Source organism: Melanaphis sacchari, unplaced genomic scaffold (assembly GCF_002803265.2).
Source record: "Melanaphis sacchari strain LSU unplaced genomic scaffold, SCAv2.0 Contig86_pilon_pilon, whole genome shotgun sequence".
Taxonomy (NCBI): Eukaryota; Metazoa; Arthropoda; class Insecta; order Hemiptera; family Aphididae; genus Melanaphis; species Melanaphis sacchari.
In genome coordinates this window covers 11,624-24,655 of record NW_020271611.1, presented here as the reverse complement: position 1 = coordinate 24,655, position 13,032 = coordinate 11,624, and the positions used below count along the sequence as shown (strand labels likewise).

General features: G+C 32.2%; 1 pseudogene; it reads left to right on the top strand.

The window, feature by feature from the left end:
• The window catches only part of LOC112602345, a 66,083-nt pseudogene extending 60,040 nt beyond the window's left edge, over positions 1-6,043 (top strand).
• Positions 6,044-13,032: the final 6,989 nt, after the last annotated feature.

The window sequence follows — 13,032 nt, the reverse complement described above, 5'->3', positions numbered from 1 at the left end:
CTTTTATGTATTTTAACATTTCTAGTCGAGCTTTGTACACAGCAGAGCAATATTGCCTTTATATATACGTATAGTTTTTCCGTTTTCTCTTTGAGTTAAATTTTACTATAAAATAATTTGAGAGTTCGCGAGTAGGTAAATATTTATTTTATAATACCAGCGTACCTATAGCATTAAATCGTATACCTTGTAACTACCACTTAGAAAAGTTTTTATAAGTAGTTTATAAATCCCAAATAAATAAAAATACTATATAACCGTACACGGTTGGTACATCGTGTTGGATATTTTAATTAGAAGTTATAACACGGTCGACACAGTATTATATCCTTTGAACGCCGTTCGCCGCGATGCCGCCCGCCGTTCGAAGAAAACGTGGGGTCGTCTTATACATTTTTTTTTTCCCAGAATATATACACACGATGGGAGGGAACATCTGGTGGAATTATGGTTTTTATTATTGACACTGCGTTTTTTTCTTTAATTTACTCCATCTGCGAGGTAAAAATTCCATAATGCGTGTGCAGTACGGCGCAGTGCGTATGTAGGTATATACTGTGTTAGTATAACCTCGGCGTGCAAACAAAATAATAATAACGATTCGAGTTCATAACACGTTCCCTCTGTATAATAGTTCACAAAAAATCGTTTCCACCACAAAATGCAAATTATTGTCTATACGTATATAAGTATAGTAGGTTAGGTTAGGTTATGTTAGTAAGTATTAGTAGGTATTTATAGTTTATATAACATGACATAAGTATCGATGGTAAAACGTACGAAGCTGTATCTAAAAATGTGTTATTGCGGTGTATATAATATAATAATACACACACACACAGGTAGAAATTTATATTTATTTTATATTCAGCGCCTCAGCAGGCTCGAACAAACTGCAGAATATACGATTATATTAGCTATAAAACAACAAACAACAACAACAGCAAAAAAGAGGAAACTAATACATTTATATTATACGCGATCGTCAAATTTTAACTAACCCAAACAAGGTTTTATGTAGTACATTTTTACGATTTCCAGCTATAATAATAATATAATAATATATTATGTAAAAAAACTATTGTGTTAGCATGTGATGTTATGCAACGCGCGCGCTGGCGAGTGGAAACGAAATAAAAAAACACGTTTGGTATCAACACGCCATCACGCGTTATAATAACACATCGTGATGCGGGGTAAAGGGAGAAAAAAATTATCAGAATTATTTCGTTTACGTTTCGTGTATATTATATATTACGTACATTATCGCGGTATGAACGCACATGTACCCACTATACCTACACAATATAATAATAAATATTAAATAACGATAGGTACCTACCCATGTACGAGTATAGTATATAGCCATATAGGCAGTATTATATGTATATACGCTGTGGTATAATTTATATTCCGTTCGGTGGCGGTGGTGGCGGCGGCGGCGGACGCATAAAACTTTTGTCCGATGCGTATAATATTATATACATACACTTGTACATGCTCCTCCTCGTCGTATATTATAATATCTGTTATCCACGCCGATAGGTCGTGTGAGAAAATTTTGAAGAATTGAACTCGCGTCGCGCACACTATATTATAATATATATACATGTAGTCGAGTTGTGTGTACCTGTACGGATATACGTTTATTAAGTATTATTATACTATGATCTATCGCTGCGAGTTAAATATCACGCACGTCATTTAACAAATACGTATATATTATGTGTATATGCTTGGTACGCGCTCGCACATTATAATAATATTATCATTATCATATATAATATATAATATATATTATATATAATATTATGTATAACGAGGTCGCGTGATGATATATTTTAATATAAGCGTATAACTGGGCAGAGTCGGTGGCGACAATACTGGAACGCGAGTCCTCTCGGTTAAAATGTATAAAAGTATTATACATTATATATATATATATACGCTTATACCGGCTCGGCAGTGCACAGACGTCGTGTCGTATAGGTAAGTATATATGTATATATATTATAAATGTGTATAATATAATATATAATATACTTAATACTTATGGCATATAGGTATAATCATGTGCAACAGCAGTTGTGGAAATGAGCATATACAATTTATATGTGTATACCGTATATATTTATATATTTGTATGCGAGTGTGTAGGTATATAGGTATCCCAAACACATTTTTTATTTAGTCCGCTGACAGAACAATACCAACTCGAGTATAAATTAATACGTTAGCTAGCTGCTGCGCGTATCGCCGCGATGGAGAGATAATAATGGACAGTATATATTCTCTGAACACTCGGTCCGTTTCCTTTTTTCGCTTATTCTAAATTTATGTTCTCAATCGGACGTCAGACGGACGTTTTCAAGGCGCACTTCAGCCGCTGCCGCTATATTATGTACGTTTTTCCTTTTTACAATACAGACGACAGTCTTTCCGTTTGCGTATATACGTATGGGTATCTATAAAACACCGGTATAATAATAATATATATCCATGTGCATTGTTATAACACGCTTTTTATTTATCTTCATATACAGAGTGATTCTTTTATCACTGAATCCGTCATTTTCTTGGTAAGTGTATGGGTTTGTAAACATTATTTTTCGGTTTTACATTTTGAGTTTTCCGTTAAAGATACATTTTAAATTTATTGTTATCCCAAAGCTGAATATTGCGAATGTAAAATAATCGAATTACGAACCAGTAGTCAATAAATTATAACTTAAAAGCATTCCAATACAAGATGTACAAAAAAAAAAAAAAATGTTTTGTAAAAAAAAAACTATACCGAGAAAAGAATGTTTAGTGTTAACTGTTGAAAGATTCACCATCTGTTAATATATGTACATTGTACGTATTATAATTTATAAGCGTCCGTCCTGATAACAATATCACGAAAATAATTTCTATTTTCCTACACATATTGCTGTGCATATGATGGTATATTATATTACAACGTCTACATTATTATACGTGTGTAAAATATTACGGTCGTAAACTTTTGGTCGTCTAATATTAATAAATTTCAAAATTACTGTGTGTATTAAACTGAAGCCAAAAAACTCGGGATTTATTCGATAGAAATTTGGAACGCTAACAACTTTTCACGGTATATAAACTATATCGACTTGATTTTTCTATAACAGCTATGTAGTAGTTTTAATATCATGTATGCCTGTAACTCATAACCCACACAATATACCTAATAGTTCGTAACGATATTTGTAACAAAATCCCATATAATAAGTAATAGGTACACCATATACCTACTTCTGGTATAATATTATAATATAATCAACTACCGATTATCATCACCTATGATCAGATCGTTATATATTATACCGATATTGCAGTTCGCGTGTACGGAACAATAACTTTTAACTATAATAATATTATGTATTTACTCGAAAATATATTTCTAATAAAAAAAGCTTTTTTATTAACTCGACAAATTATTTATGTAAAACGCGATACAGTACATTATTATATTCTAATTTTTTATTCGTATGTTTACATGTATATATATATATATATATATATATATATAATGCAAATTTTTTCCTATAATCGTTTATACTCAACAAATTTTTAAGTATTTTTTCAACGTGTATATTTATAATATCTATAATAATATTAAATATTTATTTATCCATTTAATGTCAGTGGATAATACCTAATGAACATGTAAAATTATTAGTGACATTAATTAATTCGTTGTTAATACATTTCACATATAGGGTATATATACATTATACGTAGTAATCATAGTATTATTTTAATGTCGTTATTTCATTAAATAATTAATTATAGCTGAGTATAAATCATTTTTTTTTCTGTTTTCGAAATATTTTAATTTACACCTCATTAAATATTACGATCGTAAAAGAAAAGTAATTTTGTGTGTAACTTACACCGCGTTAGATATAAAAACGTGTTTTGATAGGAATAATATAATCTATCTACTTTAAATGAATTAAGACTTAACAGTCTCTCAATAAAGCATATCGAGTTTATTATTTTAGTACTTAAAGGTTATTTAAATATTGGTTCTTTTCCAATATTAAATTTTCGTATGTTAACATTTTGATTACAGATGTCTATAATATGTATTCGTATTTATTCGTTTTTGTTTTATTAGGACGGCGCACCGTATGCATTGTGTGCGCGGAATAAACATGTAATAATAATATTGTGATATACATATTAATGCGTGGACATTAATTCTTTGAAAAAAATACTCCAAAGTAAACTCTTTAATATAAATTATATTATTTTAATAAATACTTTTTGTGAACAAATAAAATGACGCACAACCGACATTTTTACCTCCGTCATAATAATATATACAATAAACAATAATATATATATTATATAATATACTTATAGTACATAGATATGTACTAAAACGGAGAGGATTTAAAAAATGAAGACATCATAAATATAAAACGATATCACAATATCATGCGAATGTAATACCTGTATGACTGCATATAAAGTTGCAGCAGTACCTACTTGCATGTTAACGCATTTGCGTACAATGTATACATTGTTTATACATAGCCTGTTATAAAAAGAAAAATACGATCATAAACACTACTGTAAAAACCAAACAAACATAATCGTAAAACAAGACTTGTAACGCATTTTCGTTAAATATAAAAACATAATAAAATGCTAATTTACAGGTCGCGGGCCTGCGCGCGTGTAATGCACGAGGGGGTATGAGGGGGGGAAGGAGGAGAGTGATTTCGTAGTTATATAAAGCTTGTTAGGTGGTCAGGCGCGTTTATTATTATTATTATTATGTCGCCCCGCTTTTTGACAAATTTAATATTAAAATATTATAACGACCGCTATCAATGGGGACGTCCATGATTTTTGCGTTATTACTTTTTCCCGTATCTAAAAACAGTTAGTTTCGCCGTCGCCCGAACTCGAACGTGTAAACGACTACATTTTTATTATAGCGCCTGAGCGTACTGTAGTTATTATATTTGGGTCGTAAACGCATTTCCTTGAACCTCGAAGGTGTATTATATATTCTCCGGTCTGTTACCCAATAATAACATCAGGTGTACCTGATACGTACAATAGTAATTACATGTTGTTGTTTTGTTGTGTGCGCAGAGTGTTTGGTGTCGTTCGATCCGCCCACGGACCGAGTTCACCACCATCACCACCATCAGCAGTTGCACCACCATCAGCGGCAGATCGCCCAGATAGCGGCGGGGGACCACCACCACCTGAACCACTTGAACCACCTGAACCATCTGAACAACCTGAACAACCGCCGCGCCGGCCCGATCGTCCGGCGGCCCCGGACGCACGTCGTCCATCAGCACACCGGCCCGGGACGGCCGTCGGGCGGCGGTGCCCGTTAACGGCGTCGGCGGCGGTGGCGGCGGTGGCGGGGGAGTCGGCGGCGGCGGTGGCATCGGCGGCTTGATCGGCGGGGGCGACGACGGCGGTATCGGCGGCGGCGGTGGTGGCGGCGTCGGTCATCAGCTGTCCGTGAACCCGGGCGATTGGTTCCGGTGGTTCCGGCGGAAACGCGGCGCCGTGCTGCCGCCGGACGCCGTGCCGTCCAATCAGAACGCCGTCCGGGCCAACCATTACACGGTCGAAGAAGCGGCGGCCGCCATACCGGTGGTGGTTTACGCGTCCGTCATCGGCGGCGGCCAAGACGACGGGCCGCACAGCATGTCGCCGCCGCCGCTGTCCCTGTCGTCGGCCGCCGACGACGTGCTGTACACCGAGCTGGACCGGGTGCCGACGCCCGCTTACCACAACGCCGGTTACGCGTTCGACCAGCACAGCAGCGCCTATTACTCGGACATGTACGAGCCAATCGACCCTTACCACAACCATCACAACCATCATCAGCGGCAGAACTCGCTGCCGTCCGACTACGTCTGATATTACGCCCGACACGCGCCGCCCGCGAATCGCCGCCGCCGCCGCCGACGACGCCGATCGCAAGCCGCCGCACCTGCACCACCGGTGCCGACGGTCTCGCGCGTGTACCGTGAAATATTCAAATAGGTGAGTTGTGACGTCTATAATATATAATATATAATTATACATTTATATTATATTATAAGCACAAATATACTTCGCGCGTTTATTATCGGCAGAGCCGGTCTTTGGCGGGGGCCAGCGGGGCCCTTGCCCCAGGACTCGCGCTTTCGTGTGACGTTTTGGGCCCTGCGTCAATGAAATTATGCATTATTTTTTACTATAAAAAGAGGTCTTTACTATAAGCCTCGTCTAAAAAAAAATTGCCCCAGGCCTCGCTCCACCCTAAGGCTGGCTCTGATATTCGGTGTGCGCGGAGTATACGAGGCGCCCCCCCTCCCCCAGAAATGTTTAAGTACCACTCTTGCGTACCTATATCTGATCATGAGTTTATTGAGCGCATTATTATCTCCGTATTGTGTCTGTCGGTCCGTTAGTTACCTGCAGCCACAAAGTATAGTTACGATTGTTTTTAATAAGATTTTACATAGGTATTCTATTAAAAATAAATGTTCGTGCTAACCAGTATTGAAAAATAAATGTCAAAACGTAGGGGCTATAATAAATACTGTTTTTAAATTTAGAATTGAAATTGAAATTATTTTTATGGAATTATAATAAATCGCGTTTTATTAACTACGTTTTACTTAAGCTCGCAGAATAAGCTTTCCTAATTTTTTATGTTATACTAGGTTGGGTTCGGTACGCCTGTATAAAATTATACTTTCCAAAGGTCACCTGCTTTACGTTTTTTTCTACCTTTGGAAGTTTTAAATTAAAAAAAAATAATCATAATCGTTTAGGACGTGTTATCCATTCCATGCATCTCGGCCTGTAAACCTCTATTCTTTTTTCTGTATAAATATCGTTATCTGAGTTTGGAAAAAAAACAAACACTTGGGGGCAAACGGGAATTTTCTACCTACGACTTTTTTATCCTTACCATAATATGTGTATAACATGTATATAATCGGCTCCGACACGTGAAAATTGAAAAAAAAAAACTACACAACATTAAAATATTGTGTACGTCCTTATATGCGTTATTATTGTACTGAATAGTGAATACCTAGTGATGAGGGCTACGATGAGAGAATTGATTGCACGTGTGTATACATTTGTAGTGTATCTATAAAATATAATCTACATAATATAAATGTATAAATATCATACGTGGTTTTTGTTTGAAAGGATTAATCGGGACAAACATTGACGTTATACAACCGGAATAAGTGTGGGATAAGAGATAACGACTACGATTGATAAACCTATGTCCTATACCCACTATAATATGTAAGCACTCGGTGGTTGCTATTATGTATACAAATATGAAAATAATATTTAGTCATTCTATTTTTCACATAATATGCGTAATGCGTATACATCTCATGATGTTCATGTAGTAGGTATACATTAACTTCGTCGGATTAATAGAATAATATTTTACTTTTTGCTAATCTATATACAATTTTGTGATGTCATTTATTGCGATATTAAAATACTAATTTCATTAAAATAATAACTTTCGGAGCACAATTATATAATATATCAATATGTCAAGACAAAAAGTGAAGTACAGAAACTAGATGAGTCATAATAGAATATGCTTTTAAAAATGGTTAAAATATTTTACCTTTATTATTTTATTTTATTTTATTTTTTGCAAATTTATAAAAACTTGTGAGAATTCAGAAATTTAAAAATCAATTATTTTAAATAATAAATACTTGCTATTTTATTAAATTTTATAGGTATATATAAAAAAAAATTTAGTATCATAACCCAAAACTGTTTAGTATTTTCAAAATTATTATTTAATATGTAACAACTTCTAAAATGTTATACAAATAATCCTATATATAAGATCATCCCTAAATAGGTTAGCTGATTATCTGTGTATAAACGTTTTTGTCATTAAGTTATATATATAAATAAACTATATTATTTTAAGTAAATATACTATACATCATGGTTTTTGAAAAGTTTATTAGTATATTTAGTATATACTTATTTAAATATGCTAAAAAAAAAATAACATTTATTATTTTGACCAAAGTATACTAATTTACACTTAAAACCGAATTTATACTTTCTATTATAGTTTATTCAATTATACATTAGGTAATAATGTTTCGTGTCAGAAAATTTGGAATTCTTTAGTCATACTTCGGACTGAATAGCGTAACTTAAATAAGATTTAAGGCTCCACAGTTATATAATAGTTATTTTTATATATACAATATACCTATATTAACACTCGAAATTTGTATTTAAAATATTTAAAAACTCTTTATAATCTTACGTTGTGATTTTAAAATATTTATTCAGTTATATTATAATTTTATTTCGTTTGTGGTTATAAAATGAAAATTTTATTAATTCGTATTATAACAATGAGTTATTATAATTAAGTTCATGATATAATAGATTATAACTTTTAAGAAATATAATAGTTTTTATGGAATACCTACCTAAATGTGTTATTTGAAAATAAAAATGTGAAATACTATATAATCAAAACATTTTATTTTATCTGAACACAATATATATTTATAAAAAAAAGTCTTTGAATTTCGATTTCTTCTATTCGCATACCAAAAATATGACTGAAATGAAAAAAAAAATATTATTTTGTACCCTGTGGTGTATTTCTGAGAAAAATAACTAAAAACACATAATAGAGTAACAAAACTCAATAACGAAAATTGCGTATCGATTGGGGGAAAAATAAAAGTATCTACGTGTCTTGTTATATAGTCAAATTGAAAAGACTGAAAAAAATTCTTGTAATATAGATATTTATATGTTCTATTACAATTTTGTAGTAATACAGTTCAAACATATATTAGGTACCATTTCAATTCTTTTTCATAAGTTTTTAAATATTTTTAACGTTTTACACCCTTCACAAATAAATTATATTACCTATGATTTCAATATTTAGAAAAATTATATTTATATATATCATTAAAATAATATATGCTTTTGTTTAATTACATGCATTATACTTTATGACTGTTAAGCATTGTGAATTTTTCAACGATGTATGAAAAAAATAGTATAAAAATTAAATAGTTTAAAAAGGGGTCGCGGATCTAATGTTTATTGGAACACGCCGCGAATATTCCCTTCGACGCGTTCTTCTGGAACAGTTACCGCTCGACTAGAGTAATATAATTTAATTTAAATGGTATCAAGTAATTGTAGGACCTGACACACACAAACACACACACATTATTTATAATAATTATTGTCGAGCGTTTTGGATGTTTTTCGGTCGCCCGCATATTACCTAAGCACATTTTTCAATTGAACACCGTCCAAAATATTGTACATTAAATACTATATTAAAGAGTGTTATTAACGGTGTCAATATAAAAGCCCGTGTGAGGGTCGTCGAAGCCGGAAGCAAACTCATTAGCATTGTCTGCGGGATTTTTAATCTAAATTCGATTTTTGGGGGGTGGTTAAGAAAATATATAAAGATAGTGAACACTTATGACTATATCACTTATATATATTAAGACTTAAATCATATTGTAATCATAATCAATAGTATTTAATATTTTATGCGTAAGACTAGGCGTATACATAAAGCGTTTTCCGTCAAATTGAAAATGTATTGTTTTATATTGGAATAGCTACAGTGATGATACGCGGCAGAAAATGCCGGCGAGTTTGTGTTTTAGCTAACTAACGTCAAAATAATAAAACATTAGCTCTATAATAATTGTACATCGATCTAAGTTAAGATGGACCATTATATTGGTTATATGGAAAACGCTATATTTATACATAAACAGGCCTAATGCAAATGTATTTATGCAGTTGTTGAATATTTTGTAAATACAATTTGAGTAATGGTCAAGTCCTAAAGACAAAATTGTAATGTTAACTTATTGATAAGTGCTGACAGAATTAATATGATGATATTAAACTTAATAATCGTCACAGTAAAATAAGCAACTATGAATATTTTTAATAGGGATGTTTTAAAAACCAATTGTCTCCAACTCATTTATTACCTATATCTTTAAAATATATTAATTATGTTGTCGACACATAGAGATATTTGAAGCATTGTACTTTAAAACTTAATAAATAGTTTGCTAAATTAAGCATATAAAAATATTCGACAACTTTATCACTTTAATTTTCAAACTTTCGTTTATAAAGGTCGTAAACGCATTGCCTAACGACCATGTGCTCAATTGAATCATGTAGGTATATAATTTTGAGTACCGACATAATATTATACATTTATAATTATCTGTCAAAATGGTATCGTATTACACCGATTATTAATACATAGATATCACGCGCGAAAAGCTAGCGTCTAAAACAAATTAAAGAAAAATGCATTACATAACACAATATTTTAATATATATAGCTATATATATATTACGTTTCAGCCCGACGGATACGTGGGAACAGTTCGACCGGCCGTTTATATACTCTGCAGTACGCGCGCACATTCGACTGTATATATCGCGTTTCGTCTGCGCTTATACACCATATTCTAGAGATTAATACTCGAAATTATTCACTAGTCACACGACCAACGTTAAATTTATTTATTTTAATTAAAAATGCTAGTACTCTGCGGGTCGTCTTGTATAGAACAAACATATTAATTTTCCACCGTGTTATATATTATACGCATAATATGCTTATCGGAAAGATACCATATGCAAGAAAATATGTATTTCTGCAATATTTCGTTGATACAATATGATATATACACCGCGCCAGACACGTCATTATGTATACATATAATATATATGTATAACTACAGAATTGGTTGTGATATATATTCACATTATACATTATACAAGATGTACCTATAATATTATTAAATTATAAACGTATGTATAGCCTCGGGAAAAGAATAGAATGTCATTTAAAAATTAATCACGATTAATAAAAATCGATACCTAATAAGATTATTGGTTTTCTAAATTAAAATTAAATTCTAAACAAAATATATATATATATATATTAGTGATATTTATTTTCTAGGAAACTATCTCTAAATTTTGATTTATTAACAAGATTTATTTATTGATTAATATACAATGGCAATTGGCTGGTTCTTTATCTTGGCAAAGGCGAATTTATTTTAACATTTGTTTTAAAACCATAATTTTTAAAATGATGAAAAATATAATTTTTATAAACGACCATTTTAAACTTAATAAAACTAAATTTTAAAACCAAAATATATAGCTGTACAGACAATATCATCTTGTGGAACTTGTTTTCCAAAGAGAAATATCAGAAAATGGGAAAACAGCTTAAAAAAAGGTAAAGTAGCAATAAGATCTCATGCGTTTATCCTTTTTCATAATACGCTGCGCGTGTTTCAGCGGGACAATATAGAAATGTACTTTATTTATTTTAGGAATATATATACACATGTTAGTGCATAAATATGTTGCAGAAGTTGTCAGTATGTTTTTCCTGTTATTTCCTGAGGTTGTTTTCACAATAAGTTGAGGATATTTTAGATTTGTGGGGCGATGGAAAGCGCGTTGGCGCTGAGCCGTTGAAGAGTGAAAGCGAGTAATATTTACCAAAGAATTATGACCTACACGAAATATATTTTAGTTTTTTATGCATGTCTAATGAGTGTAATCGTATTTATCGTAGTTTATGCACGCGATAATACTTGGTAACACTACATAGAAAGTCAATGGTTTCGTGCGTAGTCGTATTTATAAACATACTCAACCATAGATAATACAAGCATGTAATCGTACCGTACCCCTCTTAAAGGCATTCTCGTATTATACATATTTCGTACGAGACTTCCGGTAGCCATTTATATATAATTAGTTTAAATTAAAATCAAGATAACAAGAAATCATCTGATATAGTATGATATATTAGGTGTACTCAGTTACAGGCAATACTGCAATAGGTATAAAATCAAATGTGGCGCACACAACGTGCATATATAGACGCGATTAAGTACACAGATCGACGATTTAAAATACTCGTTGTAAATTAGTAAATTAAATCCAAACAGACGAATATTTGCAAGTCTACCTGCCCTTGTATGAAATGGTATAAATGAGATTCGTAATTAATTTCGATGTTTATAATTTTCAGATCGTCGCTGTACGCTGTACGCCTACGAAATGCTGTTTTGGCAATGTCTCTGATGATACTGATGCACTATTTACGCGCTGTGCTATGGTGACCTCTTCTTTGTGATCATTTCATTGCAGATCGATTGATTCGGCCGCCGTTCTAATATTAATAATCATCATACCTGCCACGACACTAACCTCAAAACTAAAGTCGATGACAATCACATGTATCGCAATCTACTACCAAAAAAAGCAAGATAACTACACAGATGACGAATATATCACTTTAGCGAAAATCACAATATGTCGGACGTTAAGATGATTATTTTTATTATTATTATTATTATTATTATTATTGTTTAGTGCAAACCTAAGTTATTATTTTTCTTTTTAATCTTACTTTAAGTGTAATTATAGACTTTTTTATATAAGTGTTTTAATTAGTTGTTGATTGTTTATAAATACCTACATAATATTTCCAGTGATAATAATTAAGTGTATATAGTACCTACCTAAATTATATTATATTATAATATTATTGTTTAATAACGAACACAGTGTAGAGCCCGCGACTTAAATGCTAATAACATAATGTGTATTTAATAATACGTTTGCGTTTAACTCTCACCGAAACGACGATCTTTAATGTAATATGTTACAATGTATATAATATAAAATTAAATCGTCGTAAGCGCATAATTAGTCACGAATGTTATTTTTTTACGTACATATATTTATTAAAAAATAATATGTGTATAGATCATGTACAAAAACGCAATATCGTTAGTCTTTATTTTATCTCTTTTTATCGTAGCTATATATTTATTAATTCTATCTTTCAAAGTCTCTGCTTTACAAAAATTCTTTATCCTCCTCTCTTTCTACTCTCTCTCTCTCTCTCTCTCTCTCTCTCTCTCT